Source organism: Phoxinus phoxinus, assembly GCF_949152265.1.
Source record: "Phoxinus phoxinus genome assembly, chromosome: 13".
In the NCBI taxonomy this organism is placed as follows: Eukaryota; Metazoa; Chordata; class Actinopteri; order Cypriniformes; family Leuciscidae; genus Phoxinus; species Phoxinus phoxinus.
Window position 1 is genome coordinate 7,304,798 of NC_136888.1, and position 21,841 is coordinate 7,326,638.

The 21,841-nt window shown below is 37.8% G+C and overlaps 1 protein-coding gene across 3 annotated transcripts in view; it reads left to right on the forward strand.

Annotated features, from left to right (window-relative positions):
* tiam2a (TIAM Rac1 associated GEF 2a) overlaps positions 1-21,841 on the forward strand; it is a 97,964-nt gene that overhangs the window by 1,868 nt on the left and 74,255 nt on the right. Inside the window, exon 1 of one of the 3 annotated variants that reach the window (XM_079632570.1) lies at positions 18,505-18,774. The exons of the other annotated variants lie outside the window; for them this stretch is intronic. The gene's annotated coding sequence lies outside the window, so the exon portion shown is untranslated. Of the gene's footprint in view, positions 1-18,504; positions 18,775-21,841 lie in introns of those variants that run through there. 3 annotated transcript variants of the gene reach the window in all.

Below are 21,841 nucleotides of genomic sequence, written 5' to 3' on the forward strand. Positions count from 1 at the left end.
TATAAGGTGGTGTGTGCTGTAAAATCTCTATTGTACAGTGGGTGTGTGTAGATTCTGCGGGACAGTCATTATGAATTTCTTTTCGAATGCTTTTAGTCCTGTTAACAAGCCTGTTTAAAATGAGAAGGCTTTGGTTATTTAGTGAAACTTGAGTCTTTTATGTTTTGAGTCATTAGCGGGTAATCTTGGTCATTTTGATGATGTGTTTCTGTCTCCTGGAAATTATTTTTGGGTTCAGAAGTATTTGCACAAGGGAAGCCTCTGTGCACGTGGCCAGTGTGTTTAGAGCTGGCTATAAAAAGCAGGTGAGGTAAGACGGGTGTTGAATGTGTCCTGGAGCCACTGCCAGTGAGCCACTGTCTAGAGTCCAGTCAACGGTTTTCTCCTAACCATCTTTCCAGGCTGTCCGAGGACAGACTGCCAGATCACAGTCATGTTTGTCTGACAAGAAACATTTTCTTTTTTTTGCTTCAGCAGATTGTCCCCTGACATCATCTTGAAGGAAACAAATCCCTTTATAAATTCTGTTTTGTGATTCACCAGAGAGAGACTAACCTAGCTGAACATTAGGTCAACATAGTAAATGGGGACTAAATGAAAGTTTTAGGAATATTAACGGCTATTCAAACTAAATACATTTTTCATGTTACATCTCAGGGGTTTGTCAGCATGATTTATAAAACAATTTCTGTTGGTGCAGTGTGTATTGGCCTTTAAATGAGTTATTAGAGATTATTAATGTCACTGGACACTGGTTGGTATTGTGAGGTGTGCAGAACAGAAGTAGCTGTTTTGTTTTCAAAAGCACAACGTTTTGTTTTGATTTTAAGAGGACAGACTGGACACATACAAAAGTAGACATCTCACGGATTCTTTTTTCATATTTCTTAAGCCTGTATGACCATAAATTAGTATTTTAAGCCTATTTTGCTGCTATGTGAAAAAAACCGTGCAAATTGCGCCGGCGCGATTGCCGACCCCAGAGGGTTAAAGGAATACTTCACCAAAAAAATTTGTCCCAAACCTGCATGGCCATCTTTCTTCAGGAAAACAGAAAGGAAAATATATTTTGAAGAATGTTGGTAACCAAACAGTTTTGGTGCCAATTGGCTTCCATTGTTTGAGCAAACAAACACTAAATATTTCTCATAATATCTTCTTTTTTTTCAAAGAAGAAACAAAGTAAAACAGTTTGGAAACAACATAATGGTAAAAGATGACGACATTAGCTTAGCCTATCCCTTTAATGTTAAACAATAAGAAAAGGAACTCTATTGGAAGTAGTTCGGGTTGTCACGGTACAATTAACATGGTAAAATTTTGCGGCTCTCAGTACCAATTTCAGTGCTATAGCAAAAAACTGTTGAATTGGGTACTAAAAAATGTTGCCCTCGTCCATTCATTATCACTGTCAATCACTGCAGTTTCCAATTCAATCACGCACTTTAAATGTTTTTCTCTCCAGAAACTTGGCAGAGATACAGTGTTAGAATGTTATGCTAGATGCTTAGTAACACACAGCCAATCGTGTGCCTCATAGTCATGTGCTTTACACAGTGACACAATCAGTAATGTGAATTAAGATAACCCAGGACTCTGTTTACCCAGGGTTTAGAAATGGCTGAATCCGAAATCGCCCCCTATACCCTTAAATAGGGCGTTATTTGAAGGGACAGCCATTTATAGTGGTGTTACCCTAGTGGACGTTATTGAGTGCACTTATTCATTCCCACATTGCACTGCAATAATGAGTGTACGACCGATGTACGCTCAACGGCTGTCCGAATTCACTCACTCCTTTACATTCACTATTTCATGTGAAGTGAACAGTACTAGTGGACTAATGTAGGGAATACTGAATGGGGTTTTAGGGGGCGATTTCGGATTCAACTCCAGTGTTAACTATTTCAATGTGAACAACCCTATTGTGTATGGTGATGAGTTGTTTTGTTTTTTTAGATCTTTTTTTTTAATGAAAGCTGTCTTAAATGAATTTGTTTGCTTGGTTGGTAACTATGTTAAAATGCTGTGGTCATAGATTTTGTAGTGTGTGTGTGTGAGGGAAGGAGGCAGGGAATGAGAAAGTGATTGATCTGTTCAATGTGCATCCAGCTGACATTTGGTTCTGCAGCCGTTCTTTCAACACTAATCATAAGAGTAAACACAGCTGGGTCAGGAAGCTCTGAAATAAAGTGCTGCATTTCTAGGACAGCCTCTATTGTTCTCAGTGATGGATATGTGAAGTAAAGCCACAAGCCAGAGGTTCATCCCTTTAAATCCCTTTTCTTGTCTTTTGTCTAAATCAAACTATATTAACTGATTATATTGCCTTGACTGACTGCAAGCTTGAGAACCCCTTCAAAACAGTTCCCTTGAATGGAGCAAACGTCTGGTCTTGGTAGGGGAGCCTGTGTGCATGAAGACTTTCTAGGTTAGACCTTATTTAACCATTTTCCGCTGGTAATTAGATGCATTTTCAGTGATCTGATCACAGTGGTCAATCAAAGTGCATTACTGTTACTACCTGGTATTAACACTCATTTCAAATGCATCCCCTGCTATGACCATTTGTGTTCAGATTTCATTGCGACAACCCCCTCTTATTTCATTACATTCTTCTTCAATTTTGCAGGAGCACTGAGTGCAGCATTGAATGAATGAACCCATGTAACCCATGCTGTGCCAAGAGACTCACAGCAGTGAAGAACAGACAATTTAATGCGATGCATTGCAGACACGACTCTCGGCAGGTAGCTTTAATAATGGCCTCAGCAACTTAACTTCTGTTATGTTTGAAAATAACAGAGGCAGCCAGTGGATCAAGCTCTTGTGGACTTGGTGGTGACCACTGAGCTTCAGACGGACTGTAATGTAAAATAGTTCAATAAAATGGTAGTTCCAAAAGTTTTTGCTATGGTACTGAAATTGGTACAGAGAAGAACCATGAAATGTTATTGGTACTCTACTGAAATGTTAGTATCGTGACACAACACTACTTGTGATTGTGATTTGGGAGCATGTTTGTGGCTATGGGAGGCCGACATTCATTTGTCATTTGAGAAGCTTTCTCCTAATCCATGTCAGCTCAGCCTCTATTGCCTTAAGACGTGCCAGGAGAACAAAGCCTTAGATGCACAGGTTACAGAGAGAGATGGCAAACCATAGGGTGTTCAGTAGGATTCGCCCCTCCTCTAGCTGCTTAAGTAGCGGTGATTGTAATTCCTCGCGTCCGGGACTGGGTTTGAGTGTGTGATTTGCCCTGAGGGATTAGATTCTGAGGGTCATCACAATCCCACCATGCCTCAGACTCAACAAGCCTTTTGTTGCACTCTCCAGATGGACCCTCCAAAATGTGAGGGGGTTGTGGTGTTTCACTGCATATACTGCCACCATTTGTTTCTGCCATATATCTGTGCACTTGTTTCTCCGCTTATAAGTATTATTGGTTTCATTAGAGCTTTCTAGCAAAGGATTGCAACTAATAGATCTGCCTTCTCAAAGGACTCAATGATTGTTACTCGGGTCAGCCCAGCACCACGTCCTTTAAGTAGAACAGTGTTGAGCCAAACACACCCTGTATTGTAAAGAATAATCTGACTGGAAGCAAACTCCGTTCTTCACATTTTGGGTTAACCCCCATATGGCTCCTGACAGGAAAATTAGTAATTTAGTGAAAGATTTATTTGTCCTGTTAAAAAGTGCTGTAACCCTGTGGTCTAATGGCACTGGAGACTTGTGCCAGTCTGGAAACTTTGGGCTCAGTTGTTATTATTTTGGTTTAAAACTGATTCACTGGTTCCTAATGATGCCTTTATGTATAGCCATGAACTGGTTTGTGCCATCTTGTTTTCAACTTTGCACTTCTTGGCTAAATTTAAGTTTTCTAATCATATAATTTATTCTGTGATTCTGTTAAAAATCTGCTGGATGACTGCATTTTTTACTATTTATTTATGTCAAAGTGGCTGTGAGCAGGTGTGGTCTTCATTAACAAGACATTTCCATCCCCTTTGCTCATGAATAGTGTCTTTTTTGACTGTTCACCACAGGACTTGTTACTTCATTCACACGTAGGCATATTCACAACTGGCTCGTTTGTAGCATTTGTTTCGTAACCTGCCGTGTTTTCTTCCTTAGCTTGGTTCATTTGGGCATATTTGAACATGGCAATCGTGCTCAGATCCACACCAACATAATCAGTCACAGATTGCCTGTATGAGGTTGCCTCAGCCCGAAAATGAACTCTGGAGCATTTCGTTTGTGGTTAGAAAGCAATCTTACCCAATGGAGCAATGAATCAATAATTCATAATCATAATTCATATTGGGAAATGCATTACTTTAAAAAGTAGCAGTGTCTGTCTCTGTGGGTGTGCACATTTGTTATGGCAGTTAAAAACCTAAGAGTGCTTCTTCCCTTGATTCTCATTCTATAAGAAAGAAAGCAAACCAAACCAAGAAGAAAATGCAGCATTGTAACAATAGTCAAGGTTGACTTCTGGTCAAGGCATCTTCAAGCGTGAACAAATGGTACATGGAGCAAACACTTTCTTGTCTTCTCTGTGAAAGAACAGTTTGACCTGTGCTAACCTCTCAGCGCTCAGTCATCTGTTTGTCTGCTCAGTTCCCGTCCAGAACTGAGAACAGCATCAGATGTCCTGTCCTGCTGGAGGAAGATAGATGGCCATGAGAAATGAAGGCACTCCATAACTATTTTACAAAACTCACCAACAGTAGATATCGTAGGTGCATCTATAAAAGTTTTAAATAAAAATGTATCTGTTTAACCTAGTATCTGTGTGTGTTATTTATTTTGTATGCTAGTGTTTGTGTAGTATTGCGCTGTTAGCGGGTCCCGAATCAACGCAATATTGAGACATTGGCGGCTTCACTTTTTCTACAATGGAAGAGAGTGAAGGTGCGTCGTACATCTTTTTTTACAGTCTGGTAGCGCCATGTGCTGTCTTTGTGGAGAGATGTTTGTGTCACGCTGTCTACGAATGACACCTTGTGAGGTTCCTTTGAAGGCAGCAAGGTTTTGGAACAGGGCATGTGTTTATATCACGGAAATGTGTTTTTCTTTTGTGTTGAAGTCTTAATACGTAGCTGCACGATTACTCATTCAAAGATTCTTGTGATCTTGATTTAAACACCCATGCAATCTTATTGGTGAATAAAAAAAAGTTACTATCAATTTATCTATAATTGTTGCAGCTCTAGGTAGTGCTTTTTTTCTTCTTCTTTTTTTCTTTTCTTTTTTTTTTTTAGAAATATCTGTTATATTGTTCTGTGTATGTTCCCAATTTGTCACAACAATCTCCCTCTCTGTCTCTTTGGTGTGAAACCTGTCCCGGCTCCTGCAGTTTGGCTCTGATCCGCAGTCATTTATAACTCACTGACTCAGAGCAGTCTGGATGTGTTTGCATTCAAAATTGGTCTCATTTTACTGCTCAGTTTTTGAGGCTGATACCCTGGGGATCAATACATTACATTCCCCTTGTAACAGAGTATATTATCAAGTTGAACATCAGGCATGAAACATTCTGTTAAAATCACTACTCATTTGTACAACCTTGCAACAGTTCTCTCTATGTAGTCGTGCCTTTTCCAAGTACAAGTAAGTATTTTACTCATCATTTCTCAATATTTTATAATATTTTGTACTGCTGCCCAAGTCCAGCGCTATCTTTTGTGTAAATTAAATGTGCTTGTTTTGGCGTTGTTACCCCTCTCAGTCTTTGCTGTGCATGTCAGCATGAGTGGATGCAACAAAGATTTTGATGCACAATGAAAACATACTGTAGCTTTCAGAGTTCAAAACGTCCTCCCCGTTCCCAAAAGACCAGTATGCAATGGCTCATTACAAACTTTGTCAAGTTTCAGACTGGTACAATATTAATTTTTAGCAATTAGTAGGGTGAGTTTTATGAACAAAATCGTATTTTACAATATGATTAATTTAATTTCACCATAATAAATATATAAAATGATATACAGAAGTTATTTTTGTTTTATTTTTGTTTATTTTTAAATAAGAACAATGATGCAAATAATACAAACAATAGGATAAATACAATAGAACAAAGATTTAAATTAAACTTTCAGGTGCAGTAGGTTTTAACATGTAAGAAATACTACAGAAATTAAATAATGAAATATAAAAAATCTCTGTAAGAATTAAATTTAAATTGATTCTTATTAAAGATACAAAAGTTATTCAGTCAAGAACAGTGAGTGATTTTCTCTTTGTCTTTTGTTGTTTGAGAAACATTAATGTCACAGATGGCAGCAGGTATATTAGACTTCTGTCACTTTAAGACCGAATGCACGGACGGAAAATAATGACGCGTCCAGTTTTCGCCCAACTGTTTGCGTTCATTTAAGATTGACTTAAATCTTAACTCAACACTGATTGGGTGAACCCAGTGTGAAACGCCAGGTAATGAATAATTGTTAGCCCAGGAAAATGATCACCAGTGTGAAACGTGAAGCAAGATAACCCAGGATTAAATTTACCCAGTGTTTTGAATGACCCAGGATTAACTATGTCAAGTGTGAAAAGCCATGAATGATCTCAGTCACAAAGAAACCATTGGGTTTCTCCTATATTAACCCCAATCCAATTTGATTGAAACAAGATAATAAATCTACAGTACTGCTGGCTTAGGTTTCATTTCTCACATAGTCAAATCTGATCCCACTAGACTCCGAATTACAGCTTGAACCTGTCAAACATGCTTACAGGCCTAACTGCTGTATATTAAGCTTTAAATGATCACCACATGTGTTTAGACCACAAGCAAACAGTTATTCAAGAAAGTTGTTTATTCTTAGAAAAACATCCACAAAAATAAACCACATTTGTCCAGTGCAGGGATGCAGAGTTTTGCTTCAACCCTAATCAACCACACCTGAGTAAACTAATCAATGTCTTTAGGATTAGAAAGATACCGGCAGGTGAGTTTTTATCGGGGTTGGAGCTAAACTCGGAAGAGGAGAGGTGTTATTGTCGTCTGTCTTCCGCTATCTTACACTGCACCCCCCGTAATTGATCAGGCTAAAACAATTTAAAAAAAATCCCTTTTCACCACTGCTTCAGATTTCATCTCCATTAACAAGATGGAAGAACAAAGACAAGTCAAGTCAAGTCATCTTCATTTATATAGCGCTTTTAACAATGTAGATTGTTTCAAAGCAGCTTTACAGAGATAAAGTCACAAGCCACTATAAACATCTGAAGGCAGTTTTCAGATAGCCTACTTTAGGACCTGGATTTGACTTAACTACATTTGTTTATATAGGAATGTTCATCCTTTGAGGGAAATCTTTTGCAGTCCAAGATTAATATGTGATCTGGCTTTAAGAAGCTAATTCAAAATGTATCATGACAGTTGATTTTATTTGTATTAGCCTGGCCTCTAGTGAAGTGTTATGGCTGTGCTGAACTGAATGATGGATTCAGCCTGTGAGGAGATGTTTTAAAGGTATGCCGAGCTGGAAGAAGAAAGCTCTAAAGGCTCTTTACAAATAGATCCAGCAGTCTTTAGAGATGAGCCATGCAGTTGTCTGTCTTGCAGTGTTAGTATAACATCTAACCTTTTTGGCTCTGGGCTATGAGGTCACGTTACTGGCTGTTCTCATCACTGCTTCTTTGTGCGTGTGTGTTTGTGTTTGTGTTTGTTCGTGTGGACCCAGTAATTAACCCAAACTCAATTTGGCTGTAAGCGAGTTCAATGTGAAACACAAATGTAAGTGTTTCCATGCTACACTCCCTTCCACCATTGTTTGGAAAAACAGATAGTTCTGCTCCAAACCATCGGTTGATCTACAAGTTAACATGTTGAAACGCTCAAACAAACATTTTCCAAGGTTTAAAATCACACTGGTTACACTCTTATACCAACAAATAGCTTACAGTTGCCTCTGCACATAAACTGGATTAAATATTGTAACGCCCCAAACAATTACACAAAGACTCTCTTGTGTAAAAAGGACAATTTGACAGCAGAGAAGATATTTCGAACTTGGTAAAAAGCCTGATCTTTTAGACTCTAGGGTGCCTGTGCTCTCAAAAAAGAAAAAAGAAAAGACAATGAATCACTCAGTTGGAATGCTGGAAAATTCAGACCAGTATCAGACCCTGGTTTTGTTCATTGAGAATGAACAAAGTCCCTCAATGCCAGAACAATTACCGTAACTTCAGAACGTTTTCCAGAAAGAATCTCTGAATGAAAAGGGCTACACATTCAATCAAGAAATAACAGCTGGTTTCTAAAAGCTATAAACTGCCACACTGCCACCATAAGCTTGAAAGCCATCTGTATTACTTTAGACAGTATCAGCTAAGAATGAATCGTGATCTGTGAGGAGGAGAGAGTCCTGCTTTGTGTCTGACCTCTCCTGTCAGTTGTAGACCAGTCTCCTCTTGTCAATATTTCTGATAGGTGACTAAAGGCAGCATCCCACATGCCAGATTAACACAACACCGGCTATATGCTTACGTACAGCATGTTTCGCCCGTTAACGCTTCTAGCGGTCAGGATGGCTGAAGTCAACAACAAATGGTTTGTGCCTGCTAGGCATGTGACCGTATCACATTTTCATATCATGAAAATTGTCAATGGTATTATCACATGTTGTCCTCTGAGTAAGTTTTAATAACTATTTTTTCATAAAGAAAAAAATACTGGGAACATTTAAATGCAATACAACAAGAAACAAAATGTATAAAGTAACTAATTTTTCAAACAGATTAAAGTTAAAGGATTAGTTCACTTCAGAATGAAAATTTCCTGATAATTTCCTGTCTTTCTTTTTTTTTGTAATACTTTTTTTTTATTGCATTTTCTTGAACACTTACACAACAATGTACATCACATGTCTGTTACAACACATAGTGTACAAAAACAAAAACAAACAAACACCGGGGCTCATATTACATGAAAAGTGCAATAGCACAAACCAACATTGGATAATACAGTATGTACTTTGGTAGTCAAAGTTAACAATACACTGCAATCAATAATAGCCACAGATATAAGCAATAAAATAGGGTTAATATAGTGCAAATTAAAATATATTTTCATATGAATATAATACATAATCAAGCATTTTGTTCCTCCTCTATTATATTGTTAATATCCCCACGTTCAATCAATTATTAAAAGGGTCTCCAGATCCTCTTAAATTGGTCTTATTTACCCTTAAGAATATATTAGGTTATCTTTTCCATTGCAAAGCATGAAGATATTTCTCTTAACCACCGAGTTATAGTAGGCCTTTCTGTCTTTTCCAATAAATGTCTATGAGCCGTTTGGCATGTAGACACGTCTATCAACACTTGAGTGTCCTTTTTAATATTCCAGTTATCTGGATGAATACCAATAATAAAAAACCCAAGATCCAGTGGCAATCTCTGAGACTATGCCATATAATATTATTCATTTCTTATCAAAACTCTTTTATTTGATCACATTCTCACATACAATGAATTAATGTGCATTTTGCATTGTTACATTTAAAACAAGTATCTGGTACTGTATGTTGCTATACATTTTGTTTAGTTTTACCGGAGTTATATACCGGTAAGTATGCATAACATAAGCCAATTGTACAGTTTTAGTCTGCTGTTAACTGTGTGTGTTTGGGCATTTACACATTTTTGCTTGTCTATCTTCAATACAAGGTCTTGTTCCCACATGGCTAATCTGGATGTAGATGACTCCTGAGAACCTAACAATAACATGTTGTATAAACAAGATATGTGTCCTCTACCCTGGCTTGGTTTAGATTCACATTTCTCCAGATTAGTTAGCTCCTTAAGTCCTTGTCCCCGGGCAGTATGTATAAAATTCCTAATTTGCAAATATTTATATTAATGTTTTTTGGGGGGATTTTGAACTTGTCAGTAATATCAGTAAATTACATTAGGACGCCATCTTTGTAGAGCTTTAACTTTCCACACACCGTTTTCAGCCCAGAGTCGAAAGCCTAAATCCTTTCGACCAGGTATAAAATTATCATTCCTCCATATTGGGCTATATACAGATAAAGAATATTTTTCCTTTAGATTAATTCATACTTTCCCCCAGACATGTATTATGTTCAGTACTATTTGATTAAAATTATATTCCACTCAAATTATATGATAACTCTCAAAAATTTTACATTTTTGTTTTGGCTGAATAAGGATACAAGTTAAAAGGAATCTTAGATTTCACAAATGAATTTTCTATTTCTAGCCATTTAGGAGAAGCACTTGCCAAAAATGTTTATATTATCACTCTTAACTGGGATGCCCAATAGTATGATTGAATTTGGGACTGGGAGTTTCAATCCTCCTCTATCGTATGGTACTGCAGGTAAAGCAAAGAGGTCCGGACTCTTGGGTGTTTATTATTTCAAATAAACTGGATAAAAATTCTTCGTAGGATGGTGAAAATGAAGTAGTGGGGGGCAAAGGGATATTTTGTAAATAATAAATTACTTTGGGTAGTGTATCTTTAATATATTAAGCGACCAATTAATGAGATTTGTAAACCTGACCATTTATCTACAGACTTAGTCGTTGAATTTGTTAGGGCATTGTAGTTCAATGCGGTTATTTTTTCTATATGCCACAATCTGGAGTCCTAAGTATGTAAATTAATCTGTAACGTTAAGACTGTAAGTTTAGTATGATCATTTTGACTTTTCCTCTTGATTAAGAAATAAAATAGAGGATTTAGACTGATTTATCTTATGGCCAGAAAACCTTTCCCGAACCTTTGAATAAGATTGAGTAAAGATGGAATAGATTGGCTCAGCTCTGTAAGAAATTATAAAACATCATCTGTGTGTTATTGTGGTTCGATTACCAGGAGAGAAAAAAGTGGTGACAGAGGACATCCCTATGTCTTTCTTTCTTCAGTCGAAAATAAATTGTTTTGGAGGAAAACATTTTTAAAAAAAGGAAACCAATTCAGGATTTTTCTCCATATAGTGACTTCAATGGTAACCAATGGTTTGAAAGTCCAAATTGCAGTGTCAATGCGGCTTCAAAGGGCTCTACACGATCCCAGTCGAGGAATAAAGGTCTTATCTAGTGAAACGATCTGTCATTTTTTCAACAACAAAAAAACATTTATATACTTTTTAATCACAAATGCTCGTCTTGCACTAGCTGTGATGCACCACACATTACGTAATCACGTTGAAAGGTCATGTGTGACATAGGCGGAAGTACCGACCTAGTGTTTACAAAGCGAAAGTGCAAAGACTAAGTCAAACGCCCTTTACAAAACAAATGAATACATAAAAGGTCAAACAATATCAATGTCGGACAATTTTAAAGTTTGGAGGAGAAAATGAGATGGAGTTTTTCGGCCTATCCTACATCCTACCTTTCCAACTGACCTTTCCAACGTGATGATTACTTAATGCGTGAAGTCGTGGACGTACAAGACGAGCATTTGTGGTTAAAAAGTATATATATTTTAACAGTTTTTAGAAAATGACCGATCGTTTGGCTAGATAAGACCCTTGTTCTTCGGTGGGATCGTGTAGAGCCCTTTGAAGCTGCATTGAAACCGCAATTTGGACAATGAGTTGGTTACCATTGAAGTCCACTACATGGAGAAAAATCCTGGAATGGTTTCCTTTTTTTTTATGTTTTCCTCCAAAACATGAATTTCTTTTCGACTGAAGAAAGAAAGACATGAACATCTTGGATGATGTGGGGCCGGGGTGAGTAAATTATAAGGACATTTTTATTCTGAAGTGAACTACCCCTTTAAACTATAAAGAACAATAATAAAGAATAAGGCATGTTTTAGTCCAGATTAAAATGTAAAATAAATATTAAAGCTGTGTCATTTTATTTTCACCGTAGTGAATAAAGAAAATATAAACACTTTTTTAGAACATGGAAATGTACTTTTTCTCCATGACAAGCTGGTGTCAGATACGGAAAGCTGCAGAACCGTTTTGTTGACGGGTAACTGCATTGTTTCTGCCTTTCCCGAAGCGCTACCTACTGTCAGAGAGGACATTTGTATTCTCATTCGTTCTCCTTCAGTCTTTCCGTCGTGCATCTCGTCCATGTTGGGGTTGTTTACATCAGAGCGTGCATGACTCCTTTACGCAGCATACACACAGTGTTGTTAGATTTAACTGGTTAATGATAAAGAAGCATTCAAAAATCAAAACAAGTCGTAATGAGGTTATCTAGAATCCACGATAACATTATGCATGTTCATTACTGGGATACATTGTACCAAATATCAGCACGTCTACTTCCAACTTGTGTTGATGGTTCTCGTTCTCTTTAGTCAGTGGTCTATCACACATTAAGAATGGCAGAGCAGAATAAATGATTGCCTCTGACTTTTATTTTTCTCTGATTCCCTGTCACGTAAAGCGCAAATACCACATAAATAGCAAATTAAGTAATTTTTTAGTAAGGAGGACATGTCCTCTCCAGTTGTAATGGTTGCTATACCACTGAATTTAACCATTAGGAAGAAGCCGCAGATGTTAAGTCTCCTATTTCCTTGCTCAGCGACTCCCTCTGGTTCCCCACCGGCTGTGTAAATGAGGCTTGAAAAGTGAATGAAAAATCTTCTGAGACACTGGCAAAATCTCCCAGCGCCCAGACCACATCAGACTCACCATTGATTTTAATGAACTCCAGCACCTTGACATGACAGATTGCTCGCCAAAGGACACCGAGCGAGTCGGGTCAACCTTATTCAATTTAGTGGTTTAAGTAATACGATTTCGGTTCCCTCCATGTGTAGCGTGCATGTCAGTGGAGATAGATGGCAGCAGGTGTAGGCCGTGTGGACAGGGTTAATAGATATGGGCACAAGGTTTTTTACACCCCTTTAATATCAAAATATGGTTCCCTTTATAAGTATCCATGCGTGTTCTTGTCTCTTCCTCTTCATTTGTCAGCATTTGGTCTTCCAGCACTCGGTTTTATCACTGAACCATCACAGATTCATCTTTTGGTTCAAGTGATCTGAGTGGTCATATCTGTAACAGATTTGCCTTTGTGGCACTCGTTGCTTCTCATACTCTGTTTGGCTCCAGAGACCAGAATGTCTGGCAGCGAGATTAATTAGAAATGCACAATTTTATTCCAGTTTACTCGTATTGCTTTGTCCCTTATGAACCGTCACCAACAATCATAAGAGGTTTAGCAGAGGTTTAATGATATGGCCTGATGTGCACTGATGTTTACAACTGTTGTCAATTTTGGCAATGTTGCCTTTGTCTGTGACTTACTGGAAGTACATGATTGCTCTAGGGATCACTGCTGACATTTAGGTCTTCTATACAAGATTTTTAAAGAGCAAGTTCCTTCCAGCTACAGAGTCTAGTCAAGAGGGTGATTTGTCTCTGCTGATCTCCAGTGTGTGTTTGACCGCTCTCATGAACTATACAGACTGACAAGAACACAAGTTGATTGAAACAAAGAACTTGGAAAAGGAAATGCAGTGACAGTAGTGAATACACTTTTAGCGGATAGGTCAAGTGGAAAGTAGAAGTGCAAGTGGATTGGTCAAAACGAACATGATGGTAATCTACACGACCTCAGTTGATGAATCAATAGTCCCTTTCACATACAGCAATCCCGGTAAATTACTGTAAAACCGGAACGACTTTTCCGTTCCACACATGTGCTGGTCACACAAGCAACGGCGTTCTGTCTCTTGACCGGTAAGATACCATTCACACACCAGTACCAACATACCGGTAAACTCTGTGATGTTAACCATCAGAAATGGCCTTCAAATGCTGAGCCGTTTTCTTCATCCAACTAGATGAGGGGTGGCGTTTTAGTTTCATTTAGTCCAATTTGACTACATTATTTTTTTTACTTGAGTGACAGCAGTCAGATGTCCGTCTAGCAGCAGAAAACTTACCGTAAACCACTCCGACAGAGCTTTCTGACAGCTTTCTGACAGACTGCTTACGTCAACGCATTAAACTTCACTTTTAACGCAAGAGTGAACGTAGCCATTTGTAAATGTCTGGCTTCTGGTGTCATCAGCTTCCAGTTATTTTTAGCTGTACAAAAAACAGCTTGTTATGCTGCTTGATAATGCAAACTGGTATTACTTATACTTACCGTATTGTATTAATGTATTCTTGTAATTATAAACACACAGGTTTGTAGCACAGATAGTTTTGCTATTTACTGCACTTTGTTATTCTTCTAGTTATTTTTCAGTTGTATGCTTTGGTTCTGTTTAGTTTCAGTGGGTCTTATTCTCTAAGCATGCGCTTCTTTGCACAGATTTGTGTGTGAAATCTGTGTACAACATTTTCAAGAACAAATGATGATTTGCCAAAATTTTCATACTAAAATGTATTCTAAATTGACAAAAAATTGGAACAACTGAAACCACACCTACGGAAAAAGCCTTAGAATCGTGTTAAAAAGTTCACCTTATCACGACTGTATATTATAAATTAATAATATTAAAGCTGCAGTCCGGCACTTTTTTGGGTTTAAAAATATCAAAAAAGACATTTTGGAAAAAAAACGTAACCAGCCAGTGTTCAAAACGATCTGCTTGCCTTACCTCGATTCAAAACGGTAAGCTTGTAATAATAAATTGAATTCCCGTGGTACTGGTGGATTTCCGCGGGAATTTCGAGCATGTCTTTGCGTCATTACGTCACTTCTGTACACATAGAGAAGGAGTCCCCGGCTAGCGTGTGTGGATGATGGAGGTGGAGATTTAGCTTAGCACTTGGTATGGCGGATCCCGAAAGTTTAAAGCGACAATCACCAGTGACAACTGGAGATTCACCAGTTGTAAAACCCAAAGACTTCGGACTTCAGAGTGGCTACAGAAAAAATATATTTTTCACATTTTGACGTGAAGCAATCGTTAGATTTAATCAGCATGAAATAGCCTACAGCAATGCTTCCCCCCACCCCCCGAATTTGGTCAGAACAAAAGTGAATGTTACTTACTTGTTCAGATGACATTTTCCGATGAAAATTATAATGTTGACACTTTCAAAAAGTATACTCTGAGATTGCTGATGACAGTACAGTATCCACAGCGACGCGGCAGCCTCAATACATTGTGTTCATTCGCGCTGTTTCATGCCGATTTACTACCCACGCACAGTTAATAATTCCGCGAATAACTGCAATTGCAGATTTCGAACAGAGATGGCGACAAAGAGGAAAAACGACGGACTGCAGCTTTAATAATACAATTGCATTTAATCTTAAATGTATTTCAATGAAAGAGTATTTCAAAAATCTGCCTTATAGCTTCAGGTTTCTCTGAATAAAGCAGCAGATATAGGCATATGTACAGTTGGCTAATCAGAGTTTATAAGGTCTGTATAAAAAGTGTTTGTGTTTGAACTGGCTTTGAGAATGGCACACTTGGCATTGCTCGAGGATCTGGCGAGAGCGCGTCTGCTGTAAAGGAAAGGTTGTGCTGAAAGCCCTTATATGACGTTTGGGCATGTTTTATAAAAATGACTTAACTTCCTGCATGATATTCTTCACCTGTTGTTCCTTGAGTTGCCTCATTATCGCCCTCTATACCCTTAAATAGGGCACTGTTTGAGAGCCATTTGTAGTGGTGTCCGAAACCACAGTGAACATTATTGAGTGCACTCTTTCAATACCATAATGCACCGCGATAACAAGTGTACAACTGATGTACGCTCAACGGCTAGAGAATACCCATAATGCACTGTGAGGGTCAAGCTGAATTGATTATCTCGTCTTACCTGAAGATGGCGCTCATAGCTACAGTATACATGCATAGATACCTCATTGACGGCTGCTTCTATGGGCCACTATACGTAAGCTGTCCGCCATATTGGAACGGTCAAAGACAGTCCGAAGCCTAAATCGTATGCATTCATTTTACACAGCTTTTTGTTTTTGTACTCTGTACTCTGGTTTGTTGACAGACCACCGACTGTGTGCTTATGTACAGTGTTTCACCCATTAACATTAAAGACGGTCAGGATGGCTAGACCATTTGTTGCATTTAAGGTTACACATACTGATAAGATTAATTGGTCTATGAAGCTTGTGTTTGCCAAACTAATGTGAAATGGGCATTGAAACATACAGCACTACAGAAAACTACTTGTGAGTTCTTGCTCTCTTTAATATTGGCTAGTGCACTTTTGATTATGCCAACAGATGCTGTTAATGAGCTTTGTGCGCAGCCCAGTAAAGGCCAAAATCTATTGTTCTGAGTGTAATTAGCATTAGTGAATATGTATGACCTTGTGTCCCTAATCCCCACAAAGACATTTCCCATTTCAAAGGCACCAGCTCCTTTAAACAATTTATAATGGAGACTCTCATTGTCACCCTGATCCTCTTTACTCATTCTGCTCTTTTGTTGTTGAGCTAATCACCAGTCACTGCATGAAATCCTTTAAAGCATCATCTTCTAATTGGGATCATCCACTGAATGCTTATCTTTATATAAATAGTCAATTGTAGAGGCTCTACAGAAAAGTAGATGTTTATATCTTATCTGCAATAGAAGTGAGAAAAGTCATTTCTGTCCTGCATGCTTTTCAATAAAAATTCTTACTGAGCTTGCCATTACACTATAATTTTGAATCGCAATACAAGTCGAAGGAGTTTGCACACTCTCTAAATATGGTTGACTTTCATAATGAAGTATACACTGTGTCGTAACCAGGCATTATAAAGCTAAATTCATTTTAGTTCACCAGCCATAATAGTGTCAAGTGATTAGAGACAGTACATTTTGTCAGTTATTTGTTTTCTGCAGGATCGTGCTGGGTAGCTCTGCTCGCATTGAAACCTCAAACTTCAAAATCAAGCATACACAAACCTAAGAGAGACTGATTGCTTAAGTTCTGCAAGGAAAACCTTAAAGGTACACTATGTAACTGTAAAAAACTGCATGCATTTTGTGGACGAACATTGTTTTGGTTGTGCTTTGGTTCTGCGTGACTGTGTGGATGAGTATGACCCTTCACAATGGATAATACTTTACAATGAACTCTGTTAGAGAGCTACATATGACAATGTATCTGCTCAATAAAATACCATACTCATAAAACCCAAAATACCGTACTACAGCTGAGTAATAAAAACGAAAACGCCATCTCTGCGTCGCTTTTACAACATTTCAAATCCCTCAGTTCTTGCCATCTTCGAAAAGCCAAGCCAATGTTGATTCTTGTTTTATTGCAAGCTCTGTCGCGTTCTCCTTTTCCCAGCAGACTCTCCTCTGTTTGTCATTTGTTTAAAAGGGTGATTTCCCAGTGGTTCAAGACTTAGCTGCTCCATGTCAAGCTTTCTCGCTTGTTGTGACAACTAACCTACGCCACTCCCACACCATACACACGCGTCAAAGTAGCCAGAGCAACTTTAATCTATTTACGGATATGACGAGACAGTCATGCACGGACGAGTGACGTACGTATGCATTTTCCCCATGAAAACCATTCCGCAAGAAGAACTGATGTTGTATTTTGGATTTTTAAAATGTTGTTTATTTTGAACCCAAAAAAAGTTTGAAATAAGTGTACTTTTAAAAAGGATTTTTAATGTAGGGGAAAGCATATGTCCTTAGGTTCTGGAACTGGTCACCATCTTATCACAGTTTTAAATCAGCCTTTTGTCTTCATGCAAAGTGTGACATGATTTTTTTAATGTAAAGTATTCCATGTCTCAATTCATATAAAGTCTTTAAACCAAGAGGAATATAGACCCAAATAAATTCAAATCTTTTGCTAATAGCGTTACTTCATACTTTCAGCCATAAGAAACCAGATTTAAACACTTATACTTGCTACTTATACTTATACAAATACTTGCTAGGGATATGTTTTGTTTGTGTATTCATGTATTTATTTTAGAGCTGTCAAATCGATTAATCGCATCTAACATAAAAGTTTGTTTACATAATATATGCGTGTATATATATATTGTTATTTTTTTATATATTATGTGTGTGTTTGTGTGTGTGTGTGTGTGTGTATACAGTATATACACACAGATACAATATATATATATATACATACACACACACAGACACACACACATATTATGTTCATAAACTTTTATGTTAGATGCGATTAATCACGATTTATCTATTTGACAGCACTAATTTATTTATTTATTTGCCTGTGTTCAAACTTGTCTAATACGCTGTGATCCTGTTTTATGAATTAGCCAGTTTGAATGAACTTTTTGTTTGATTGAAACTGAGATTTTAGGGAGCATGGTGGAGTTGAGGGCTGCCAGGAAAAGACAACATTCCTTTTACTTGTTTATAAGGATATACCTAGAAAATAAAAATATGTAGACTTGTCAGTGCCATTGATCCAACCTCACTGTAATCAAATTTTGGGATTTGGTTCCCCATAGAGTTGAAAATGAATCCATCTTTAACCCCTCCTCTTTTACCCGTCCATTTCCCCCATTTCTCTGGCTGCCCTCCCCGCCGTCCCGCCTCTCAATGTGGGGGTGATGGTGCTATGCAGGGTCAGATAACACTGTGGACACGGGAGCATTCGGTTAGCGTTAACCCTCCATGGGAAACTGCGGGGGTTCAGCTTCTGTCCTCAGCTTTGAGTAAAGAACAACAGAGATGTAACTTCAGGTGGATTTCTTAAGGACTTTATGCTATACCAGAGAAACAAGAAGCACTGGCTTGACAGACATCAGATTTTCCCCTCACGCCGGAGCAGTGCTGTCCGGAGCAGGAGTCACTCTCCGTCTGGGAGGGAGTTTCCACGTGTGCACATGTGCTTTTGTGTGAGTCATTTTGTCTCTTAAGTGTGTGTGTCTTTTTCTTTGAGAGCTGATGTTGAGATCAGACAGACTGGATTCATCTTCCTTTTCAAAGCATTGTAGATTAAAGCTTTTTCCCAAAGGTAAGGGAAAGGTGTTTTTGTCTGTGTTTTTCATCCTTGCCTTTGTTGCCTCTAACTGGATTAAAAGCAGGCTGCAGGTGTAGGCTTAGTGGCGGACTGTTGCTGTTGGTTGACTTTAGCTTATTGCTGTCTGAATCATTGACTGTTCATTGAAACTTCATTTGCCTTCAGTTCTTTTTAAACTGAAGACTCCTTCTCAGGACAGGTCTGTGATTTACTGAGACTTACAAAGACTGTCAATATTTCTGCTATGATGTTGAAATATCCTATCAGTTGATATTTGACAGGAATGTCTTGAGTACAGAGACATAAAATGTGCATTGAGACTTTGCTAGGACATTAAATCTACACTGAGAGTAAGATAAACTGATTCAGAAGAATCTGATTGATCCGTCACTCGCTTGTTTTGGCCATAATGTAAAATAAAGCTCAACAGTATTATACCTGCTAAAAACATTGGATCTAAAACATGTGACTCCTTTTCATGTTTCACTTCATATAGGTTTCGGTGAAGGTTACATTTAGTCTTAATTTAATCCCTTTTTTAATTTTCTTTTTAATATTTATCTTTCTTTCAGTCTTCCATTTATTGCAGATAATTGACATGAGCAAATAAAGTCAGATATGCAAGTGCTGTACCAAAGTGACTGTGTGATAACGATGGAAGCGTTTGTTTCTATACACATTTCGTACAACTTCTGATCTTTCTGAAAGCGTGTAGAGTGGTGAACTTATATGATCTATTAGTCCTAGGGGTGTAACGATTCACTGGTTTTCTCCATGCATTGATCCCAAATTCTGCCAATGCAAATGCATCGATCTTGAAACATGGATTATTTGAATCGTGACTCATTTGTTTGAGACACATTAGAAGAAGCATTTACATAATACTATGAATGCAATAAACTAAATAGAATTTAATCATTAATCAAAATCAAATCGAATTGAATCAGTCTCATTGTGAATTTGATCAAATCATTCCTTAATTAAAAAAAAAAAACTTTAAACTAAGAACCACTTCAGAATATTTCTCCCAACTAGGGCTGCACGATTAATCGCATTTTTTTATGAGTAAAATATCTCTGAAGTATATTCCCATTAATATTTACATTTTATTAGCACACGAGGGTGACTAGGAACATGAAATTGTCTATCTATGACTCACAGGAGTATAAATATGATCAAAGCTGGAGAATTGCAGAGATTAGTTGAGTCTTGGGGTCAGAAAGCCTAAAAAAATATTCAAGCAACCCCTACATGTTGTTTGGGAGGGTTTCAAGAAAAATCCTCCTTGCTCATCCAAAAATAAACTCCAGCTTTTTCAGTCGTCAGACACGACTGGATCTTCAAAAGGGACCGGATTCTGTGGTCAGATGAAACTAAAAAATAAAACAAAACAAAACTTTTTGGCAGCAAACGCACTATATGATTTTGATGCAAACAGGGATAAAAAGTACCCCATGCATACGGTTAAATATACTGCTGGTTCTTATATGTTGTGGGCTTATTTTTTTGCTGGAGGTCCTGGACTTCTTGTTTAGATACATGGTATTATGGATTTGAGCAAATACCAACAGATAAAAAATTTAAATCTGACTGCCTCTGCTAGAAATCTCATAATGATTTCATCAAGGCAACGATCCAAAACAAACATCAAAAAAATCAACACAAAAAATTTGTCACTGAGCACAAAATGAAGCTTCTGCCATGACCGTCCCAGTTCCCTAAACTGAACCATATAGAAAATAAGTGGGCTGCTGAACTGAAGAGAAGAAGCACCAACATGAACTTGTGAATCTGAAGGATCTGGAGAGACTCTGTATGGAGGAATGGTGTCTGATCTCTTGTCAGTTGTTCTCCAAACTCATCAGGCATTATAGGAGAAGACACAGAGCTGTGATCTTGGGAAAAGGAGGTTGCAAAAAGTATTTAATAAAAGGGTGCCAAAAATTATGGTCAACATGTTTTGGAGAAAAACATTTATTTCATAATGTGATTTACCTCCCACTTTCAATTATTTTACTTCAATGAAAGGTTAGATTTTAGAATAAATGTTGAATGACAGATCAACAGGATAAACAATGCAGATTTATTTTTACAGCCATCTTTGATCATATTTACCAGGGATGCCAATAATTCTGACCACAACTGTATTTTTTATGCGCAACTTGTCAGTGACGTAAAGCACTGCGAGTTTGAGTCACTTATAATGTGCATTTGAAAAAGCAACACGTGTCAAACATCTTTCCAAACATGAGAAGCATTTAACAAAAGAATTTAATAACTTGTTTTTACCCCAAACTCACTTCATAATGTCAGTTGGGTGTTTGAAAACATCCTTTTATGAGCTGATGTGACTTCTTACACAGAATAAGGCATGCACACAACATTATTATTTTATAGTATTCTATACAGTGATAAAGGCTATGTCGATTAACATTGAACTATACTTTATTATTATGAAAATACCCGAGAAGGCTTAAAGAACTCGGATAGAACAGATATTGTTGTAGTTGTTTGTTTATTAGTCATGTTTAATCAATCAAAGCATTTCAATCTTCTGTTTATTCAGCTACAGCAATAGTATGATGCCCATAGGGATTTCCTAGAACGACGATCGTTTATTTTTGGGGTTTCTGCGCAAGAGCGCCCTCTAGCTTTCGGATGGAGAAGCATTTCCTACTGATCACAGAGCCGTGCTTCACTGACAAGCATTAAATGCAGCCTTTGCCAAATCGCGTGCGGTTTAACTTCGATTCATCATGCAGCCCTACTCCCAACCAACCCTGTTTTTCCCCTCTAAGGACAAAAGTGAAATGCTATGCCTATATCTAAACACTGTTCTCAGCTGCCGCTGTCAAGTCTCGGGATGGTAACATGATGAGGGAGAAAGTGATCTGGGGGCTGCATGTCTAATAATAAAGAGTTCTCTTATGTAACGGCAGGAC